Here is a 19,994-nt window from a genome sequence, read left to right as displayed (position 1 = left end):
ACTGTTTCATTTTATTGTGTCTAAATGTAAGAAAATGGATACTTAATTGGTTCTGCTGGGGTTTTTTTGTTGATTTGTTGTTTTAAATAAAAACATAAACAATAAAAATGTAATAGCACTTATCTCAACATTAGTTTTTTCCTTGAACTTGTTTCTGTGCATTCTCAGTTCCTGAGTTCTCATTCCCCAAATTCAGTGTTACTGCACAAATTGTTGGTCCTGTTTCATGGGATCAATAACTCATTATTCTTCTCTTTTTAGTGTACCTATATCTTGCTGGGAGATCAATTTTTCAAATATGAAATCTGAGTAGTTATGATGATTGGTGTGTTAAATGTGTCAGGCTGGTGGGAAAGATTTTGAGAAGAAAAAGATAATTTCCAGTGTGTAAATATGCTGGAACAGTAATTCCTGAATGACTAAAGTAGAATGTATTTATTAGTCTGATTATGATCATGCATAAGAAATCCTCTGATGTCCTATCGTTTTTCTTTTGAAGCAGATCATATTGTAACTTGATTGTGGAGGAAAAAAAGAGCTAAGCTCATTCTTCAGGAGTTAAGAAGACTATCTCAAGTTTCCTTACTTATTGATACAATATATTTGCAATAATATGGTGCTGTCTTCCATTTATGCTAATTTGTTGGCAAGATGATGTGTGAGCACTTAAGAAACCCATCTTGAAAATCTCCATTGAAATAAGAGCTTGATTCAGGAAGGAGAGGTGGAATAATAAGCCAGTCTAAGAGAATTTAACTACCACCTCTGTAGCTAAGTTTTTTGTAACATGTGGAACTGTGGTTTTCAGCTTCTCCTAATTTGTGACCCCTTAAGTACATTTCTTTTTACGAGGATGATCAAGTTGATGAGTCTGAAAGCATTTTTTTGGTGTATAACTCTCTCTAAATTCACCCTGAATGGCTGCATGCTGGGAAGTGGTTAAGGGGGAAGGAGTGTTGTGAAAGCACATCAGTGCAGTTGTGATTTACAGTCCTCTAAGTACATGCCCAGTGGTCTTAGGAAAATAAAGTCATGTATGGCTGATCAGTTTTTAAGAAAAAGAAAATGAACATGAAGAATAAAAATCAGAATATTAAGTGAGGCTTTAAAAATAATTAAATGTGTGTTCCAAATTTGAGATGAGAAGCAGCAATAGTGGTTTAGCTGTTATTCTAGTAGTGATTTTACTGCCCTTTTGGGAAGGATCAACACCTATGAATAAGGTTATGTGGGTAAACCAGAAAGAGAATGTAAATAACTCATAGAGGGTGTTTATGAATTTTACACTTTCAGTTCTATTCATAGGTATAACTGTTGGAAATGTTTCAGTCAATTGGAAAAATTGCTTAAACAACAATCTTCCTTTTTTTTCTTCCTGTTTTCTGCATTGTTATTATGTGCCATTTTCTCTTTGACTTTTGTAGGAGGAAAATGCAGTATTTAGGCAAGGTGTCTTTATGAAAAGCTTGGATATGTTTCTTGCCTTCTGAATGCCGTATGAAATAGTTGACTGGCACTTCAGTATTTTATTACTCTGCTCTACCGCCTCCAAAGAACAAATCTTGTCTTGTTTTCTTACTAGAAAGAACAGTTTGTGTCTTAGGACTTTAACATAAAATATTTACCTTAAGACTGTACAACACCTGAGGGTTAGTTAGAAGCATTGTCTTGAGACACTGGTCCTTTGAGATGTATTTGTCATTGAATATGCAGCATTTGATTTTAAAGTTGGGAGGCTTTTTGTGTTGTTTACTGCCCAGGCTATACCTCCTTAAGCCAGTTAAATTATATCTTTTGTGTGTATTTCCAAGTTATTTTTAGGGTGTGCTCTATATCTTCTGTATGGTTTAGCTGAGAAGGTACTTTAAAGGACTGACTTGTATTACATTTTACAACTGATCATTGTTTCTGTGTTTTGTGAAGACAGATTGAGATGAATTCAACCATGTCACTTAGTGACTGTCATGATACAGTCTTTCTAACAGCTACGCCTTGATTTCAATGTGTACAGTTACTGGTAGATATTGTCAACATAGTCTGCACAAGTCATTATTGGGCTCTGGTTTAGTTAGTGTTGGGGATATTTTTTTTGTGATTCTCTGTGCTCTTTTTGTTCTTATGTTGTCATTTTGTCTCTGGCAGAAAAGAGGAATACTACACTATCTTACTAATGAGAATGAACAAACATTCATTCTAAAAATTCATAAGATTTTGGGATTTCCAAGTGTTGTTTTTAGACAACTTGCTAGTACAGTGCTCCTGAATAATAACAGACAAACAGCTCTGTGAATTATACAATAGAAATGCCAGGTAATAGTTTGTTGATTGGAACTCTGTTACAAGATCCACAACTTTGTTGGATGGCTTGCATTGACTCTTCCAAAGAACTATAACTTAGTTGCCTTCTGCAATTACAGGTCTTGAAAGATCTTAAGGGAAAGTGTCTGTTTACTTATAAAATATATTTCTGGCAATGCATCCAGGCAATTGTTTTTTCCATTCACCAGTGTTTATTCATTTGTATCCATGGATTTTTTTTTTTTTAAACAGCAGCTGCTTATATTGTACCAGAGTTGCCAGAAGTCTCAGTTAAACACTCCAGTGTTATGCAGAAATTTCATGGAAACTTATTAAGAAGTGCTGTACCATATTTCAACCTACATCTTTGTATCTTTGCTTAATCCATCATTGAATATATTTAGAGTATGTAATCTGTGAGTGTGTTGGACACTGTAGGTTTGAGACAGCTTCTTCTTTCCCTATTTTCAATGATCTCTACTTACCTTAAGTATTTCAATCCACATACATGATTCTGAATCCTGTTTTAACATCATACAGTTTACCATCTTGAACAGTCTTCCAAAACATCAAAAATCACTTAGATTGCTAACTCTGCTCCTAGAAAGGGAGAGTAGAGCAGTTCTCCCTTATTAGTTTTGTTTGTATCTGAGAGCTGGGGGACATAAGGAATAAGTGAGCTCATGCTAGGAAGAGCAATGGCCATTATGGTGGAGAGGAAGAAGAAATTTCTGCCTTTCTTTGAGGAAAGCTTGTTACAGAGTTGTCAGTGGGAAGCACTGTTCTCTGTCACCTGTCTCTTGTCACTGGTATCAGTATAGTGTTGGAAAAAATCTCTCCTCAAGGTAATAATTGACTTGCAAGTATGGCACTGCTCCAACTACCCCTGTGACAGGCACAGCAAATAAATTGTATCCCCTTGTCAGTGGCAGTAAGTGAACTCTTACAATCATGAGTGAATTTCACAAAAGAAAGATTTCTCCTTTTTCTCTGCAGGATGTAATTGTTCCAAACAGATGTAAGTATTACTCCATGCTCTAAAGCAGGCCACAGTTGAGACTGGGGTGAAGCTGGGAACCAAGGATAAAATTCATGTCAGAGCATTTACAGAGAGGGTAATTTGCTGTCCTAGCTCAAATGAGTCCCGGTGGCTGCCCCAGTGCCCTGCCCTGATATACAACAGGGCTGCAGAGCATCACTGCTACCACAGCAACTGCAGTTGTAAGCTCAGTTCAGAAAGAAACTCTCACACCAGGATGATTCATGATCATCCAGAAGAAGTGAACAGAAATTCTGGGAGAATTTTTAATTCTGCACAGCCCAAGAACAGGACTTGGTCTCTTTAGTATGTCATGCATTGAGCATTTTAAATGTAGCTCTCAAAGTATACAATGCTTTTTAGGGTGCATTTTAGGTAACGAATTTTAAAGTTCAATGAGTGCTTGGCAAACACAGAAACTACAGCCTTCTCTGAAGGCTGAAATCTTGAAATTTTATGAGGTTTGCAGTAATGTATACTTGTTTCCTAAAATGTAGAGACAAAAATGCATCCACCATGCTTTTCTTTGGGTGTGCCAGTTTGTTTGGTTTCTTGTTTTTTTCCTGTTTTTTATTTGTTGTTTTTTCCTTCCTCAATAAATAAAATTCTTTTGATGGTGAAAAATCATAGACTGATAGAATAGCTTGGGTTGGAAGGGACATTAATGATCACTTAGCTCCAACCCCCCTGTCATGGGCAGAGATGCCACCCACTAGAGCAAGTTACTTAGGGTCCTTTCCATCTTGGCCTTGAACACTTCCAGGGATGGGGCATCCACAGCTTCTCTGGGCAACCTGTTCCAGTACCATCACTGCCATTTGAGTGATGATTATGAACTAACCTGGACTGCTCCTTAGGTAATATTAATTTTATATCTTTGAATTTATTTGCCCTGTGTTCATAAGTTCAACTTGTTTTCTCTAACTACTTGTATGATATTTTTTTAAGTACTCTCCCAGTGCCACAGCTGCATCTACAAACGCTTTTAAAAGCATTCAAGGCAGCCTTGTAAATAACTGTAACCGACTGTATTTGATCACTTTTTTCTCCTGAGACATTATGCCGAGGAGTGTGGAAGTACTTCTTCCAGGTAGCTCTCCTGAGGGCCAGTCCTGTGTCATGCTGATTTAAGCTGTTTGAGAAATAGTTTTTCTGCATTCCAGGTTCTCTGTGTAGGCAAACAAAATTCTATGTGTACAAAATACACATGTATTCACTCTTTAAATTCACTAATTTACCTCTTAAGTGTTTTAACACATCTAATGGAATTTTGCCATCTCAAAAACAACAGAGTAAGTTTTATCTACTTGGTAAAGGAAAAACTCAATATTTTTGAGTTTTGAGGATTTTTTTTCTCCTTTTATAGTAGACCAGAATTATTTGTTGAAATGCGGTGTTTCTTTTAACCAATTTGTATTGGAAGCTGGGCAAAGGCATGGTGAGAGGGGAAAACAGAAACAAAGAAAACAGAACAAAGGGTTGGATACTTAATATGCAAATATACTGAAGCCTACTATTTCTTAAGGACCAGAACAACTGGTGGTTATATGACCAACTGGTGGTTATATAACTGTGGTTATATGACCAAAATGTCTCTGAACATTTATAACTGTTCCACCAATAGTAGAGAAAATCTTATTAGGTAATTTAGTTCACGGACCACTTGAAAGCATATTGACTCAGCTTACACTTTGTAACTTGAGCTTACACTTGGCCTGGAGCCAAGAAAGCAAAGTGTGTTGGCATTTCCCTTCCTTATCATTCTGAAATTTTCTGCAAAAGATTGATTGTCCAGTTTAGGCTCTTTGAGATACTTCTGAAGAGAAGTGTGTCAGTTTTCAAAAGATGTGATTGCCCAGATCTTAAATATTTAAAAACCCAATGCCTCTGGAAATGAATGTCCTTTTGGATTATCAGGGAGTTATCAACATGCTTCATTTATTTTTAGAAAACATGATGTTTGCTTCCAGCAATGCGCTGTTATGGGCACAGTACTAATAAATCTTTTCTACTATATATAAGGAAGGTTATTTGGTTTAGTGACAAATAGATTTCATCAGATTCTTGCCTTTTGCTTTTGTCAGATCTGTGCTGTCCAAGGGGAAGGCATTGTGGATGCACTTGCCAAAACATGACTGCAGATATTTTTGCAAATTAAGTTTTCGCAAAGTAATGTAACAACATGAATGTGTTCATAAAATTATTGCAGAAAAAAAAGTAGAACTTTATTCAAGTATGTGTACCAATAACATGTACCATAAAAGATGATAATTTTGACTTTATATTAACATAAATCATACTGGTGAGCAGTACCTTTTTGTGAAGGTGGCATCATAAGAGCAGGCAATAACCGATTGGAAAGGTCATTTGATAAACCAAGAATTTCAGGCATCTGTTTATTATTAACATTCTTCTTTTCTGTCTCAAACAGAAAACAATTTTCTTTCTGTCACTCTCAAATCTCCATATAAATTGTTAAGAGTAGCCAAATACATTGGCTTCAGGACCTGAAGGTATTCCTCCCCTTTCTGTCTGCAGTTTCTAGATCCTGTAAGGCAGATAATGTGCTTCTAGTTGGTGCACCCATACAACAAAAACACAAATTTTTGTACAGAAATTAAAACAGACAGAGAAAAAAACACATTTGGGGTTATCCCCATAAAAGTCTACTGGCCTCCCCTGATTCTTCTCTTTAGCTAATTTGTTTTAATGTATGCTCACGGAACGCACACATGCACACATGTATTCTCACTCAGCTCATAAGACTGGCATTATTAATGGGGTTATTTGGGCACTGATGATCTTGGAAAAGATGCTGATCTGTCTCCCAGAAGATCTCCTACTTTCCCCTCAATTAGCAACTGGATTTTGGGCATTCCTTGCACATCTTCCCCTTCACCATCTGTAAAAGCCATATATCTCTTAATGTGCTTTCAGGAACACGAAGGCAGCTTGATGTTATCCATTTATGGGCACCAATTTCTTAAGTCACCTCAAGTAGTTTCCTGTACTAGTACTAAGTTACCTAACTTAGTTGGCTCAGTAAGGTAACTTGAGAGAGGGACTAGTATTTCAGCCTCCAGCCTTAACAAGTTTTTCTTCTCTTTCTTTGCCCACTTCATTGTATGATACTAAAGGTTTTGGCTTAATTCCAAGCAGTTGTTGAAGAACATTTCATGGGAGGCTATCTGATTTGCACTTTAATGTACCAAGTAAATACCATCTTCATGTTGTGACTTAGGAATGGTTCCCATAAATCCAGTGCTCCCACTGTGTACTGTGTCCCAAACCACACACTGCCCTCTCACACCACCTCACCCCTGCCTTCCCCTTGTCCTCCCCACTGCAGGGAAGACTTGGGAATTGGAGGCACAAAAGGTGAAGATAACAGGTTGAGAGAAGAACACTTTACTGGAAACACCAATGAGATAAGGAAAGGAACAGTAACTACCACAATATTGATAACAAAAGTGAACAAAAGAAAGGGTAATTCACATGCAAAAATGCTCACCATGGACCCCAAGACAATGAACAATGGTACACAGCTTTGCCAATACCCTGCACTTCCAGGCATGAGGTGCCCACAACTTTTCTGGGCAACCAGTTCCAGTGTCTCACCACTCTCAGACTAAAGAATTTTTTCTTGATAGCTGATCTAAACCTACTCTTTTTCAGATTGAAACCAGTCCCCCTTGTTCTGTCAGTACATGCCTTTGTAAACAGTGCCTGTGCATCTTTCTTGTAGGATCCCTTTAGGTACTGGAAGGCTGCATTTAGGTCACCTAATTAGGTCGTCTTAGATTGCCTTCTCTTCTCCAGGCTGAACCAAATTCTCTCAGCCTTTCCTTGTAGGTCAGGTGCTTCATCCCTCTAAACAACTTGGTGGCCTCCTCTGGACTTGCTCCAGCAGGTCCTTGTCCTTCCTGTGCTGGGGACCCCAGAGCTGGGTGCAGCCCTGCAGTGGGGTCTCACCAGAGCAGAGGAGAGGGGCAGAATCCCCTCCCTCCCCTGCTGGCCATGCTGCTGTAGATGCAGCCCAGGGCACATTTGGTTTCTGGGCTGGGAGTGCCCATGGCTGGGTCATGTCCAGTCTCTCACCCACCAGCACCCCCAAGTCCTTCTCAGCAGAGCTGCTCTCCAGTTAAACCCCCAGCCTGTGCTGATACAGGGGGTTGCACTGACCCAGGTGCAGCACCTTGAACTTGGTCTGGTTAAACCACATGAGATGCCTCTTGGCCCATTTTTTGAGCTTGTCCAGTTTCCTCTGGATGGCATGACATCCTACAGGAGTGACAACCATACTCTTCAACTTCCTGTCATCTGCAGATTTTCTGGAGGTGGACTCAATCCCTTTTTCTGTGTCATTACTGAAGAAATTAAATAATATTGGTCTCAATACAGACCCCTGAGGGACACTATTTGTCAGTCTTATCCACTGGGACTCTGAGCTGTTGACCACTACCCTGTGGACCTGACTATCCAGCCACTTCCTTCTCCATCTAAAAATCAATCTATCAAACTCGCTTCTCTTTAATTTAGGGAGAAGGATGTTGTGAGGGACCATGTAAAAATGCTTTACAGAAGTTAAGATGAATGAAACCTGTCCCTCTTCCCTAGTCGATGGATGTAGTTACTGTCATAGAAAGCCACTGGACTGGTCAGGCAGGACTTGCTTTTGGTGAAGCTGTGCTGGCTTTTGAATTGCAATATTGGAACAGATTCTCTGGATCACATTTCTTGGTATAGTGTTCAATATTGTTAATTCAGGTTTACTTTATGGAATCTAGATTTCAGGGGGAGAATTATTTATTATGGTGAGAAATCCAGGTGATTCTAAACCAAGTGCCATTTGGGCCTTGATATTCTTCTGTTTCATATATCACAAAGTACGACTAAGCAGAACACAAACTAAGAAAATTACTATCAAAGGAAATCATGGAATTTTTGATGCTTCTCTTTTGGTTGTGAAGGGAAGGCTGAGGAAGGAGGATTGAGAGAGAACAATTAGAGTAAATAGTCAAAAAATCAGTATTTTGTTTAAAAATAGTACATAATTATGTATTTATTCTAAAAATATGAAAAATCTACATGACATTGAGTAAGCAAGCAAATTTCTTTCAACAGATGTGAGGATGCTCTTCATCTTAATTGTGTAGCATTGTGTGATATTGCTTGGCATTCAATATCTTCCTGTAATTATTATTGAGATTTGTACTTCCTTGCTTGTTTAGAGAAATTCTGTAGTTTATTTGTAAAACTTACTTATATTCTCTATCTTTTTAATGGCATTTCATATTTTCATGTAATCTTTCTGTACCATACAACAGAAACTGCTTCTGAAGATTAAGTTTTCCTTTTTTTTTAAAATTTTTTTTATTTTCTGGATTTTGAAAATCCCCATTGATGTATTTCTGGGTATATAAATATTGCACAAAAAAGTGTGATATAGAAATGTTAGCCTGATGGAGAATACACCACTTCATCAGATTTTAAAAAGAGCATTTATTTTTCGGTATGGCTATGCATTTCCACATCTATTCAGGAGCAGATGTTTTCTGTCTCTCTATCATCTGCTTCCCTAAAATCAAGTGTATGAAACTACCAGAGAGATAAAGAAAGATTATACTGTTTCAAATATCTTTTCAGCAGCAAAGAGGTATGAGTCAAAACCTTCTCTGAGGTGGCTTTAATTGTTGCTTAACTACCTTTAGCTAGTTTTTGTTGAAGTTGCAGATAAAATAACTACACAAGTATTACCAATGAACTTAAGTTAGACTTTACTCATTTTCTAGCACAAATAGCTCAGTCATAAGCTATTTCCTTTCAAATTATTAATTTACAGAGCAACAACAACCAGTATGTTTTTTTAACTTTTAATGAGGTTAAAAAAAAAGTGCACACATTTTGTCACTAATTATATTTTTCTAGTACTTTAGTTTTCAACATTTTAATTGCTTCAATTCAATTATAACAATCCTCTTAAGGCTCTACCTTCCACTTTGTGATCTTTTTTGAAATATTGTTGACTTAGGGAAAGTTGGGTACGTGATATAATAATGACAACCCTTTCAATATTAAATAAGTATATATGGTAAAACTTAGTACTCACTTCATGTAGCTTTGACCATCTACTTCTAAGTGGTAAAATGCAACATGAAACTGTAGATTCACAGAAGAATGGTTTTGGTTGTTTTTCCTAATATGTAAGTACAGGTTAGTTTTGGCATTGATTAAATGGATTACCTAGAAATTCTAAACTATTTTTTAAGACAGTCCATATATAAGTGCTTATGTTACAGGAGGTTATGGAAGAATCAAAAATAAAGAACATGTTTTAGAGAAATATGTCAGTTTTCATAACATGAACAAGGCTTTATTTTTATAGGCTGGAGAAAATTTCTGCCACAAGAGGGATAAATAATTAATTTTAATGTTTCTAAGAATATTTAGATGCAAGGATCCAGTATATAACCTCTAATCTCCATCAAGCCAATGCAAACTGACCACTAAAAAGTGCCAAGTTCCTATGGGACAGAGATGAAATGCTACAATATGAACATGTTATTTCATTCAGTGGGAAAATTCAATCTTCCTCATTCCAGAGGGACCACTCTACTTCTCAGTGGTCATGAATGTATAAAACATGGGAATTTTCATATTCATTATTTAGGAAAAGAATGTTCATTACATTATGGGGAAATCCGAGTTACATCCATTTGTGGATCAAGATAGGCATATTCTTGATGATTTTTTCAGGACATATATTTTTGAGAGAGCAACCCATTAAAGCAACCTTTCTGTAGTACTGCAGAATGTAACTGTATTTATGGAAATACAGACATGAATAAGTTAAGATTTCCATTTTCACTTTAAAGTAGGTGTGGTGGGTTGTCCCTGGCTGGATGCCAGTTGCCAACCAAAGCTGCTTTCTCTCTCCCTTCTTCAGCTTGATGGGAGAGAGCAAATATAATCAAAGACCCATGAGCTGACACAAGAACCAGGAGAGATCAATCACCTGTTACCATCATGAGAAAAAAAGACTGGAATTGGGCAGATTAATTTATTGCCAATCAAATTAGAGTAAGGTAATGAAAAATAAAACACCTTCACCTCACCCTTCCGTTCTTCTGGGCTAAGCTTCACTCTTGATTACCTCCTCCCTTTCAGTAATGCAGAGGGACCAGGAATGGGGCCTGTGGTCTGCTCATGATGCATTGTTTCTGGGTCCTAATAGACAAGAAGCTGACCCCATAATGCTCTCTTGCAGCAAAGAAAGCCAGAAGCAGGTCAGGGGAGATGATCCTTCCCATCTCTTCAGTCTGAGAAGGCTCAGGGGGAATTTAGCATGTATGAATACCTGATGGGAGGGAATGAAGATGGAGGCAGTCTCTTCAGCAATGCCAGTGATGGGATGAGATGCAATAGGCAAAAATTCACTTATACAAAGTTTCATCTGAACACAAGAGAACGCTGTTCTGCTGTGAGGGGAGCCAACCAGAGTAACAGCTCGTGCAGAGAGGTTGTGTAGTCTCCATGTTGGACATACTCAGGAATCAGTTGGACAAAGCTCTAGACAGTGTGCCCCAGATGACTCCCCTTGAGCAGGAGGTTAGGACTATGTAATTTTGAAAGGTAATTTCTAACCTCAATTGTTCAGTGATTTTGATATCCCTGATCATAATCATTACAACTATTTCTATTTACTTTTCACCTACTGCATCTTAAATTGTTTACTTAACACATGCATTTAAAAGCTTTTTTTTTACTTGATAAGAAAGATTTCATTATTAAGCAACATAACTCATCTGGAATTTGCAGACCAATTCACAAGCAAAATGCTTAATCTTATTTTCTTTTCTTACATGCAGAGTTCTGAAAATGTAAATGGTTCTACAGTCTTTTCTTTGTAGGACTTAGTAGAGATATTTCATCTGCTAGAGTAAGGTATCTAGAAAAATTAAGGGGCATTAGTTCTCTGAATTTGTTACATTATTTACAGATCAAAATATAGATTGGGTACTTACATGCAAAATACATGCAGTAGCTTGAACATGTTCTGGTTTTCATGCTTTCTTGCATGAAAAATAAAAAAGAAAAGAAATTAGGTGATACTTCATATTCCTTCTTAAGAAGAAATGTTAAGCAAAAAATTTGCAAAGTGCAAAACAATTCTACAATGATGGGGAGTTGATCTTATTTCTTGTCCATTCTGATGTCATAGGTTTAATTTATTGGGACAGATAGGATGAGCCAGAAAAGTGAATTCCAGACAAAATTTAGAATTTTTGTTTAATCCTAGCTTTGCTATTTATGTATTTAGCATTTCAAAAGATCCTGGAGACTTCCACATATTCATTGTGTAGATTTGTGTCTAAGAGGTGATTCCAGGTTACCAGCACCAACCACCTTGAAGATAGATGTCATCAGTAACCCCTTTGGTTCTTTAAGATTCTCTTGCTACATGTGGCATTCAAAATCAACAGATATGGCCACTTTGGAATATGTGCAAGAGGAGCTAACAAAGCAGTGAAATTATAGGAGTAAACTTTAGGAACAGCATCAGTTTACAGCCTCTAGATCTGCTACTGAGAAAGATACAGAAGTTTTATTTTTTCTTTCTTGAGTACAGAGACTATTACATTTCCATATCCTTATTTCTAGCAGCCCACAACTCTGTGCAGGTGACTTCTTGTGGGTCAGCAAAAAAATATCTTTCATGGGAGATTACTTAAAAAGACAGATGCTAGTTTTCAAGGTGACAGATATTTTTAATGCTGAATAGAGAGTAGGTGTTCTTAGAGGAGAAATATAAATCACAGGAATACTATTGTTTTAAAAGGACTAAAAGAAACTAGAATATTTCCTGAGAAATCTATTGGTCAAGAAGGACCTATTGGTCAAGCATCCACCCTATTTTCTAAGATTTAGTCTAATTAAAATGGACATTGAGCAATTAAAACTTTCCCAGTTGTTTTTTAGATCACTATATTCTAGATATGCGAGTCATAAACAGTATTTCTTGGACCCAATTGCCAATTAGTTGGCAATAAAAGTAGCTTCAGGGTGACAGAATTTCTGAGGGGACAGGAGGCTTTTCTGAAAAAATGAGCAACTAGTGAGAAACACATGAAAAATGTGGTACTTCTTTACTGTTACTGCAGTTAATATTGATGTTTTAATTGGTTGTATTAACAGCTAAACTGTAGGGCACTTATTTCAGGATCTAATTTTACTTGCAGTTATAATGAATAAGAGAGTTCTTGAACGTGGTTTTTAGCTGAAGGCTTCAAAGTAGACACCTTTACACCATGTAAGTGCATCAACAGGACAATCACTGCACAGTTTATCATTAAGTCCCTTCTCTCCAGCTACATGAAATGAATTGTTATGCAATAGTGCTTGGCTTCTCTTTCTAAATGAAAATAGGTTTCTCGGTATTTGCAAAATGATGAAAATAAATTTTGAATAGAGCTCATGCCTTTTCAAAGGTAAAATAAAAACCAAAGAAAACAAAACCAGAAGCGTATAGAAAAGCAGAGCCTCAGGGAAATAGTATTTCACTAGCAGATAATATGCCTGAAATTGTCACAAAAGTTTTCAAAGTAAAAAGCATTTACCATTAACAAGGTAGTTTTTTTCTTATGGTATTGTATTTTCTTACTGTATAGGTACAATTGGCCAAAACCTATTTGCAGTAATTTTTGTGTACATTGTTTCTTGGTTGAAGTATGCAATTAGTATCTTACTGTTGATTTGTGGATATATGACTCTATAGGTCTTGTCTAGCAAATGAATTTAAGGTTACTATAGTTGTTTGGGGCACGGTGCTAATAATACCAAGGTTGTGAGTTTGATCCCTGTGTAGGCCATTCACTTGAGTTGGACTTGATGATCCTTATGGTGAGCCCCTTCCAGCTCAGAAGAGTCTGTGAAAATTGTTTTGGCATGATTATTCTCTATAGGTTTTGTCTTTCAGGATAGTGTTTACATAATTGCACAAAATTTTTTTGCTGACTGTATTTTTTCTTTTTTTTTTTGCGAAATGTCCTGCCCATCCAGATGCATGTGGACGTGTGCATATTGTGTGTATGCAAAAAACCTATTTTGTATGGTAAATATAGTACTCGTTGTTAGACCCTGAGAATTTCAGGCTTTTATATTTGAGCAACCTGCTTTTCATAACAAGTCTTTGGCTTTCTGAAATAAGGTATACTTTCGGACTGGCACTAGTTCCTAATTTGTTCTCAAAAAAAGATATCTTCTCAAAGAGAAGATATTTCTCCACAAAGCCATACTGGGTGCTTGCATTGTCTGTGAACCTTACTATTTCAAGAAAATATTTCTTTTAAAAAACCAAAAAATTGGCTTTTTAATCCGAAGTATTGAATGAATTGTTAGCATATTGAATACACTGTTATGTGCCCAATGCTCTCAGTGGTTGATCTTTCTGTGTGATTGTGGTAAAATTTATATAATTGTAGAGAAGTAAGAAAACCCCTAATTTTTAAAACAAACATTTTTAATTGAAAAATTTTTAAAAGAAAAAACTTTTGGCATAGCAGAGAAATTTAAAGTCAGTGCACCAGTATGGTTTTAAACTAACAGTGTAAAACTTGAGAATTGGAGCCTGAAATGCAGAAATTGTTTGCCCTCTGTTCCTCCACAGACTTTTGCATGGATTAAATTAATGTTGTTGCTAAATTTACTAAAGGTGATGATAGCATCTTGCTTGTGTCTTACTGTGACTGCTACAGAGGGCCATATTCAGCATTTCCTATTGCAATATCATTCAATGGTTGACCTTTTTTCTTTCAAAGTCTGGGGTTCTTTTCCAAGTAATTCAGATTTTTTTGGTTTGCAATTGCAAGTATTTCTGTTGTGGACATTGGATGGCATCTATTTCTGTGCATATGACTTTTTCCTTTGCACATGTTGCATGCTTCTTCTGTGCATTGCCCATACCTAACACTAAACAACTGATTTTTAAAGTGGTGTAAGAGTGAAACAAAAAAGTATGTGCAATAAATATTTAAACATTAGCATTGATTGGAGCAAACTATTTTGAAAGAGCTGAATCACAACAATTAATTAATTTGAAACAATGAGCTTTCTTAAAGACATGTTCTAAAAACAAAGCAGATCAATAGGGACCCTAAAATTCAAGTAATGCACTGAAACATCAAATTCACAATTATTTCTACTGTGTGTGCTGAACAGATTGGCAGAGATTGCTGTTGATGAGTAAAAGCCTGCCTCCAAAACCTGATGAGCATTTTGCCTCTAGCATCAAAAGTGGTTAGGATTTTACTGTTTTGTGGGTTTAGAAAATACCAAGAAGTTCTTTACTTGTTTGCCCAGAGAATAGAGAATAAGACAACTATTTTCCATTCTGGTGTCTGTCATAAAAATACTCTTCCTTAATGTTTGAAAATTCTGTCCTCCTCCTGTTTCATCTTTTAAAAAAGAAATATTGCAGTCTGAGATCACGTCATAAAGGACTATTTTGTAGTCTCCTCCTCTAAGACTGCTGTGAAGAGATGTGTCATATGAAGAGGAAAAAAGGACTATTTCTGGGCAGTTTTGCTGGGATGTAAGGGAGTGTAGAGAAATTAAAAAAACAACCATTATACCAGCTTTCTTTGGCTGTTCTGCAAGATGTTGCAGCAGTTTCCCAGAAACCTCTTTGGACAATTTTTTCCAGATTCATGAGGCAGCTGTAGATGGCCCTATTTACTGACACTAAAATTTGCAAATGGAATCAAGTTGTTAATGTATTTTGTTTATTTTGTTTCTTTAAAAAAAGGTGGAAAAAAGAAGCGGGGTGGGGGGCAGCAGAAAATGACAAAGCCATTGTGCATGTCTTGCTGTTCTTTAGATTGTTATATGATGCTAATCGATATCCTCTGATAGAGTTTGAACAGAGGTTGAGATTGTTATAAATGATCAGTACAGGATATTTGAATGTTTAGCAATTGATGCTGAATATCAATTTTGTTCAAATTACAACAATAATGTTTTTCTTCTTTTCATTCCCAAGATAAGTTGTACATCTTTTGTTATCCTGGCAATAAATATTTTTTCTACACGTTGTGTTGTAATTTGACAGTTTCTCTGATGTAATTAATTTATTTTTAAGATGGCACATTTCCTGGGGATGTAATTCAGTCATTTGTTTTGAATAAGTGAAATTTATTTTCAGCCATGTCTCAGTAGAATATATGTATTCAGGCAGATAAAAGACCTCTAATATAAACCTTGCCATGTTAAAAAAAAATCATATTCCGTCTCTATGCTCTTGTAGAATTCTGCTATCACAGTTCTGCAGTACAGTGTAAGCTGTAAGACATTATTATCTAGTCCTCTGTATACACCTGTATAGGCAAATAACATTAAATGAGCTCCATTTACCAAAGAGAAGAAATACCATGATAATCCTTCCTAATAAGTAGAAATTTAGGCTTAAGTCCCAGTCATATAAATTCATAGCAATATAAAATTAGTGAGAATGATTTTTTTAGAACTAGGTCCCAGACTGGCCTGTTAAAATAATATATACTATACTAAAACAGTAAATTCCAAATATTCATTAAGGTAGCTGAGTATTCATATGTCTCAGTACTGCCAAAGGTGAAGGAAAAATAAATTACTATAGAAGTATATAAAGAATGAGACCAAAAGACAATCTAGGAATGCCACATTTTGTGTTGCATTAGTTATTGCAAACATTGGCCAACAAAGAGACACAGAAAACCTCACAGAGAGTTGTCTATGAGATCTTTTAAACTGTTGTGGAACTACTTTAACAAATGCCTGTTCAACATTTAGCAAATTAAATATTTTTGTCAGGTATGAGCAGAGGTGATTCTGTTAAGATTATCTCTATAAAATACACACATTTTATTTCTTCCTCAGCTACTTTCATTTGCAGCATCTATTTGCAGAAAAGAAACTACAGATGGAGAACTTCATTATTTAGGCCAGTCAAGTGCTATTTAGAGATAGTTGCTCACACATCCTGGAAATAAAAACTTGTTGGTGTTCTAGAAGTCCTAGTACTGGGCTGTTTCGTGATGGATACCTAACCTGAAAATGTCCTTCTTAATAATACCTATTTATGAGGAGTTAGCATCTGGGGTATATTAGCTTCCCAACAGTCTTTAGCATAGAATCTGTCAGTACGTAAATTCTATTTTTTTTGTTGTTTATTTGAATCAATATAGCTGTGAATTACAGAGGAGCTACAACTAACTAAAACCAGTTATTTTCAGATATCCTAATTTTCTAATCTCCTGCTTAAGATCTGGTTAATGAATGTATGTAGCCATTGTGTAACTTTACTCTTTCACCTAAAACTAAGTCATAGGCATTCATCTTTTGTATACTGTTAAGAACAGTCCCGGTTTTGTAGTGAATTTGAATGTGCTGAGTAATACACCTTTGGCTGTCAAACTGTGGTGAAAGTAAACTATCCTCTCTCAAAGACTCCTGTGGCAAAAAGAGTGTCATGCTGACAACATGAACAAAGACTGGTTCCCCACAAGTGTGATTTGGCTTACTAGCAGGACAAATCAGTGACTGGAGTGGAATTTTCCTACCTTTCTTATTGGTAGGCAGGTGGGGAACCATTGTACCTTCCCACAATGCAGTCACTGCAAAGTTACAGCAGCAACTACATCTGGCTTTGAAAAACAAACTATCCATTCTGAGGTAACAATGATGTTTGGTCCCATTTAAAATTGTTTAAAGCTTGTTTTTCCCTTTGGGGAAAATATCTCATTATATTTTCACTCAAAAGATTGCACTTCCTTGTTGTGTATACATTTGTACATGTGTATTATTAGAAGTACTTTAATAGAAGCACAGGGAAATTGAAACTTCTGGTTTCAGAAGGATGTACAGCTTACTGTACTGGCTCTAGGTAGTAAGGGTTTTGTAGTGGGGAGGTGGGAGCTGCAGGGATAGCCTCTGAAGGAAGATACCATGGTGTCCTTTGTGCTGGATGCAGCTGATTCCAGCCCTCTCTGTAATGGACTTACTGGAGAACACAGTGAGCCCATCAGCCACTGTGGGCACTTCTGGGAAAACGTATGTAAGACAGGTCAAGAGCAAACAGAAAATCTGAGGGTGGAGCTGAGATAAAACTTGTGTGCTGAGAACTATCTTAGCATGGCAATTTGGGAGGGTAGAGGACTGTGAATGCCTGTTTGCTAAAAGATTTTTAATTAAATCTATTTATCAATTATCAAAAATATATCAGCTCAACTCCTCTTAGATGCTGTATTTTTTTGGTGAGGATTTAACATAACCTTGTACAGACTATAATAAAGCTAATTAGAATGGTGGTTTGTTTATGTTTTTTTAAATGTTTACGTTTCTATCCAAGAGAATAAACTCATCTACTAAAGTACTGGAAGACATATAGATGCTTCATACTTTATTTTCTCCTTCCACAGGGAATTATCTTGCTTTCATCAGTGTTTTGAGTAACATTTTTGTGACACCTCAGCTTCGACACCTTCCACATACACATAATGAACCAGTAAACAAAGTCACTATGAGACCACAGGGCAAGAAAGCACCTTGGTAAGTACATATTTACTTTACAATTATGAGCTAACTATATGGAGATGCTGAAGTATTTCATGCTAATTTTACTAAATTATCATATGATTACGCAGGTAAATTGACATCTGCAAAGTTGTCTGAATGCCAGGCAAGCCCAGCAGCAACATATTGTATAAATTCATGTTTTAACAGCATGAAGCTAAGTCCCACAGGTCTGCTATTCGGTTATTGTTCCAAATCAAGCTGTCAGTATTATTTGGTGTGATTCAAGTCCTTATATGTACTAATATTGCTATATTGTCTCATTCTGAAAGCAAAAAGGATTAGTATACACCTAAAAATGTAAAATAGGATTATCAATTCAACTAATTATATGCTAGTATACATCACCAATAAAACATTTAACTCAAATTCCCATCTTCATATTTACCTCCTTATTGACTTTTATTTGTCCCTTCTAGGTCCCATTACTTATCACTTTGCCTTTGTGAATTAAAGCAAAATCATTTCACATATAATATCTTACATGTTATGAAAATTATGCATAACAGCTTTTATCTGAGGTGTTTAATCACAATATTTTGTATGCAGCATAAGAACATTTGTGCCCGTGTCTCAGAGACCTTGAGACATCAACAGTGATTTCTAGCCTTTTTCCCCTTACCAAACCAGGGGAACAGTTGAAAATTAAAAATTATACTGTCAGACATTGGTCCTGCCCGAGGGTCCATCTGCTGTGGCACTGTTCAGATGCACATGGAGTTCAAAGGTGTCTTCTGTGAAAGCAAGACACAATACTATAAGATGAAGTAAATGAGCTTCTATCAGGGATAATGAAGACAGTCATGTTCATTATTCAATCATTGTCCCAGAAAGCCATAAACACTTCATCCTTAGTTCTTATTCCTTTCAGTGAAGACTTTCCTTGCTACCTTAAGGCTGTTGGGCTCAGTTCTTCAGTTTACTACTAAGGGGAGGCAGCCCATGTACCTGAAGAGGGCCTGTCACATGTCTAGTGTTAAGAGCTCAATTTAAATGAACTACAGGCCTGCCCCATGAGTAACCCTTTTTTGTGCAGGGGTGTTGATCTGCTAGAAGGTAGGAAGGCTCTGCAGAGGGATCTGGACTGGCTGGAGCAATGGGCAGAGGCTAACTGTGAGAGGTTTATACAAGTCATATAAGGCAAAGTGTTGGGTCCTGCACTTGGATCAGAACCAACCCCTTGCAGTGCTCTAGATTTGGGTCAGAGTGGCTGGAGAGCTGACCATCAGAAAAGGCCCCCAGTGGTGCTGATGGACAGCAGGTGGAACATGACCCAGCAATGTGCCCGGCTGACCAAGAAGTTTAATGGCATACTAGTTTTTATCAAAAATAGTGTGGCCAGCAGGACCAGGGAAGCAATTGTCCTCCTGTATAAGGCTGCACTTCAAGTCTTTTGTTTAGCTTTGGGCCCCTCACTACACGAAAAACATTGAAGTGCTGAAATGTGTCCAGAGAAGGGCAATGAAGTTGGTGAAGAGTACAAGTCTCATGAGAAGTGTCTGAGGGAGCTGGGGTTGTTTAGGCTGGCAGAAAGGCAAATCTTATTGCTCTCTAAAACTATCTGACATGAAGTTGTAGTGAGGTGGATTTCAACCTCTTCTCCCAGCTAATAAGTGATAGGTTGAGAGCAAGTGCCCTCAAGTTATATCAGGGAAAGTTTATTAGGTATTAGGAAAAATTTCTTCATGGAAACAGTGACCCAACATTAGAACAGGCTTCCCAGGGAAGTGTTCAGAAAATGTGTGGATATGGCATTTTAGGACATAGTTTAGAGGTGAACGTGGTGGTGGTACTAGCTCATGGTTGGTCTTGATCTTAAAGTTCTTCTCCAATCTTAATGACTTTGTGATTCTATTGAAATACAGATGAGTGACAACTGCAAACTCTTTTCCTTCCCATGTCTGTTGCCACTGGACATGTAGGCTGTTTCTTCTAACATCTAAATAAATCCTCTTTCATTATTGCACTGGGCAGACTGGGAATCAGTTCAACCACCAGCTCTCAGGACTGACAGGCAGATGGTCTGTCTTTCTTGGAGAAAATGTCTATG

Source organism: Taeniopygia guttata, chromosome 2, assembly GCF_048771995.1.
Source record: "Taeniopygia guttata chromosome 2, bTaeGut7.mat, whole genome shotgun sequence".
Lineage (NCBI taxonomy): Eukaryota > Metazoa > Chordata > Aves > Passeriformes > Estrildidae > Taeniopygia > Taeniopygia guttata.
This window is presented reverse-complemented; position numbering follows the sequence as displayed.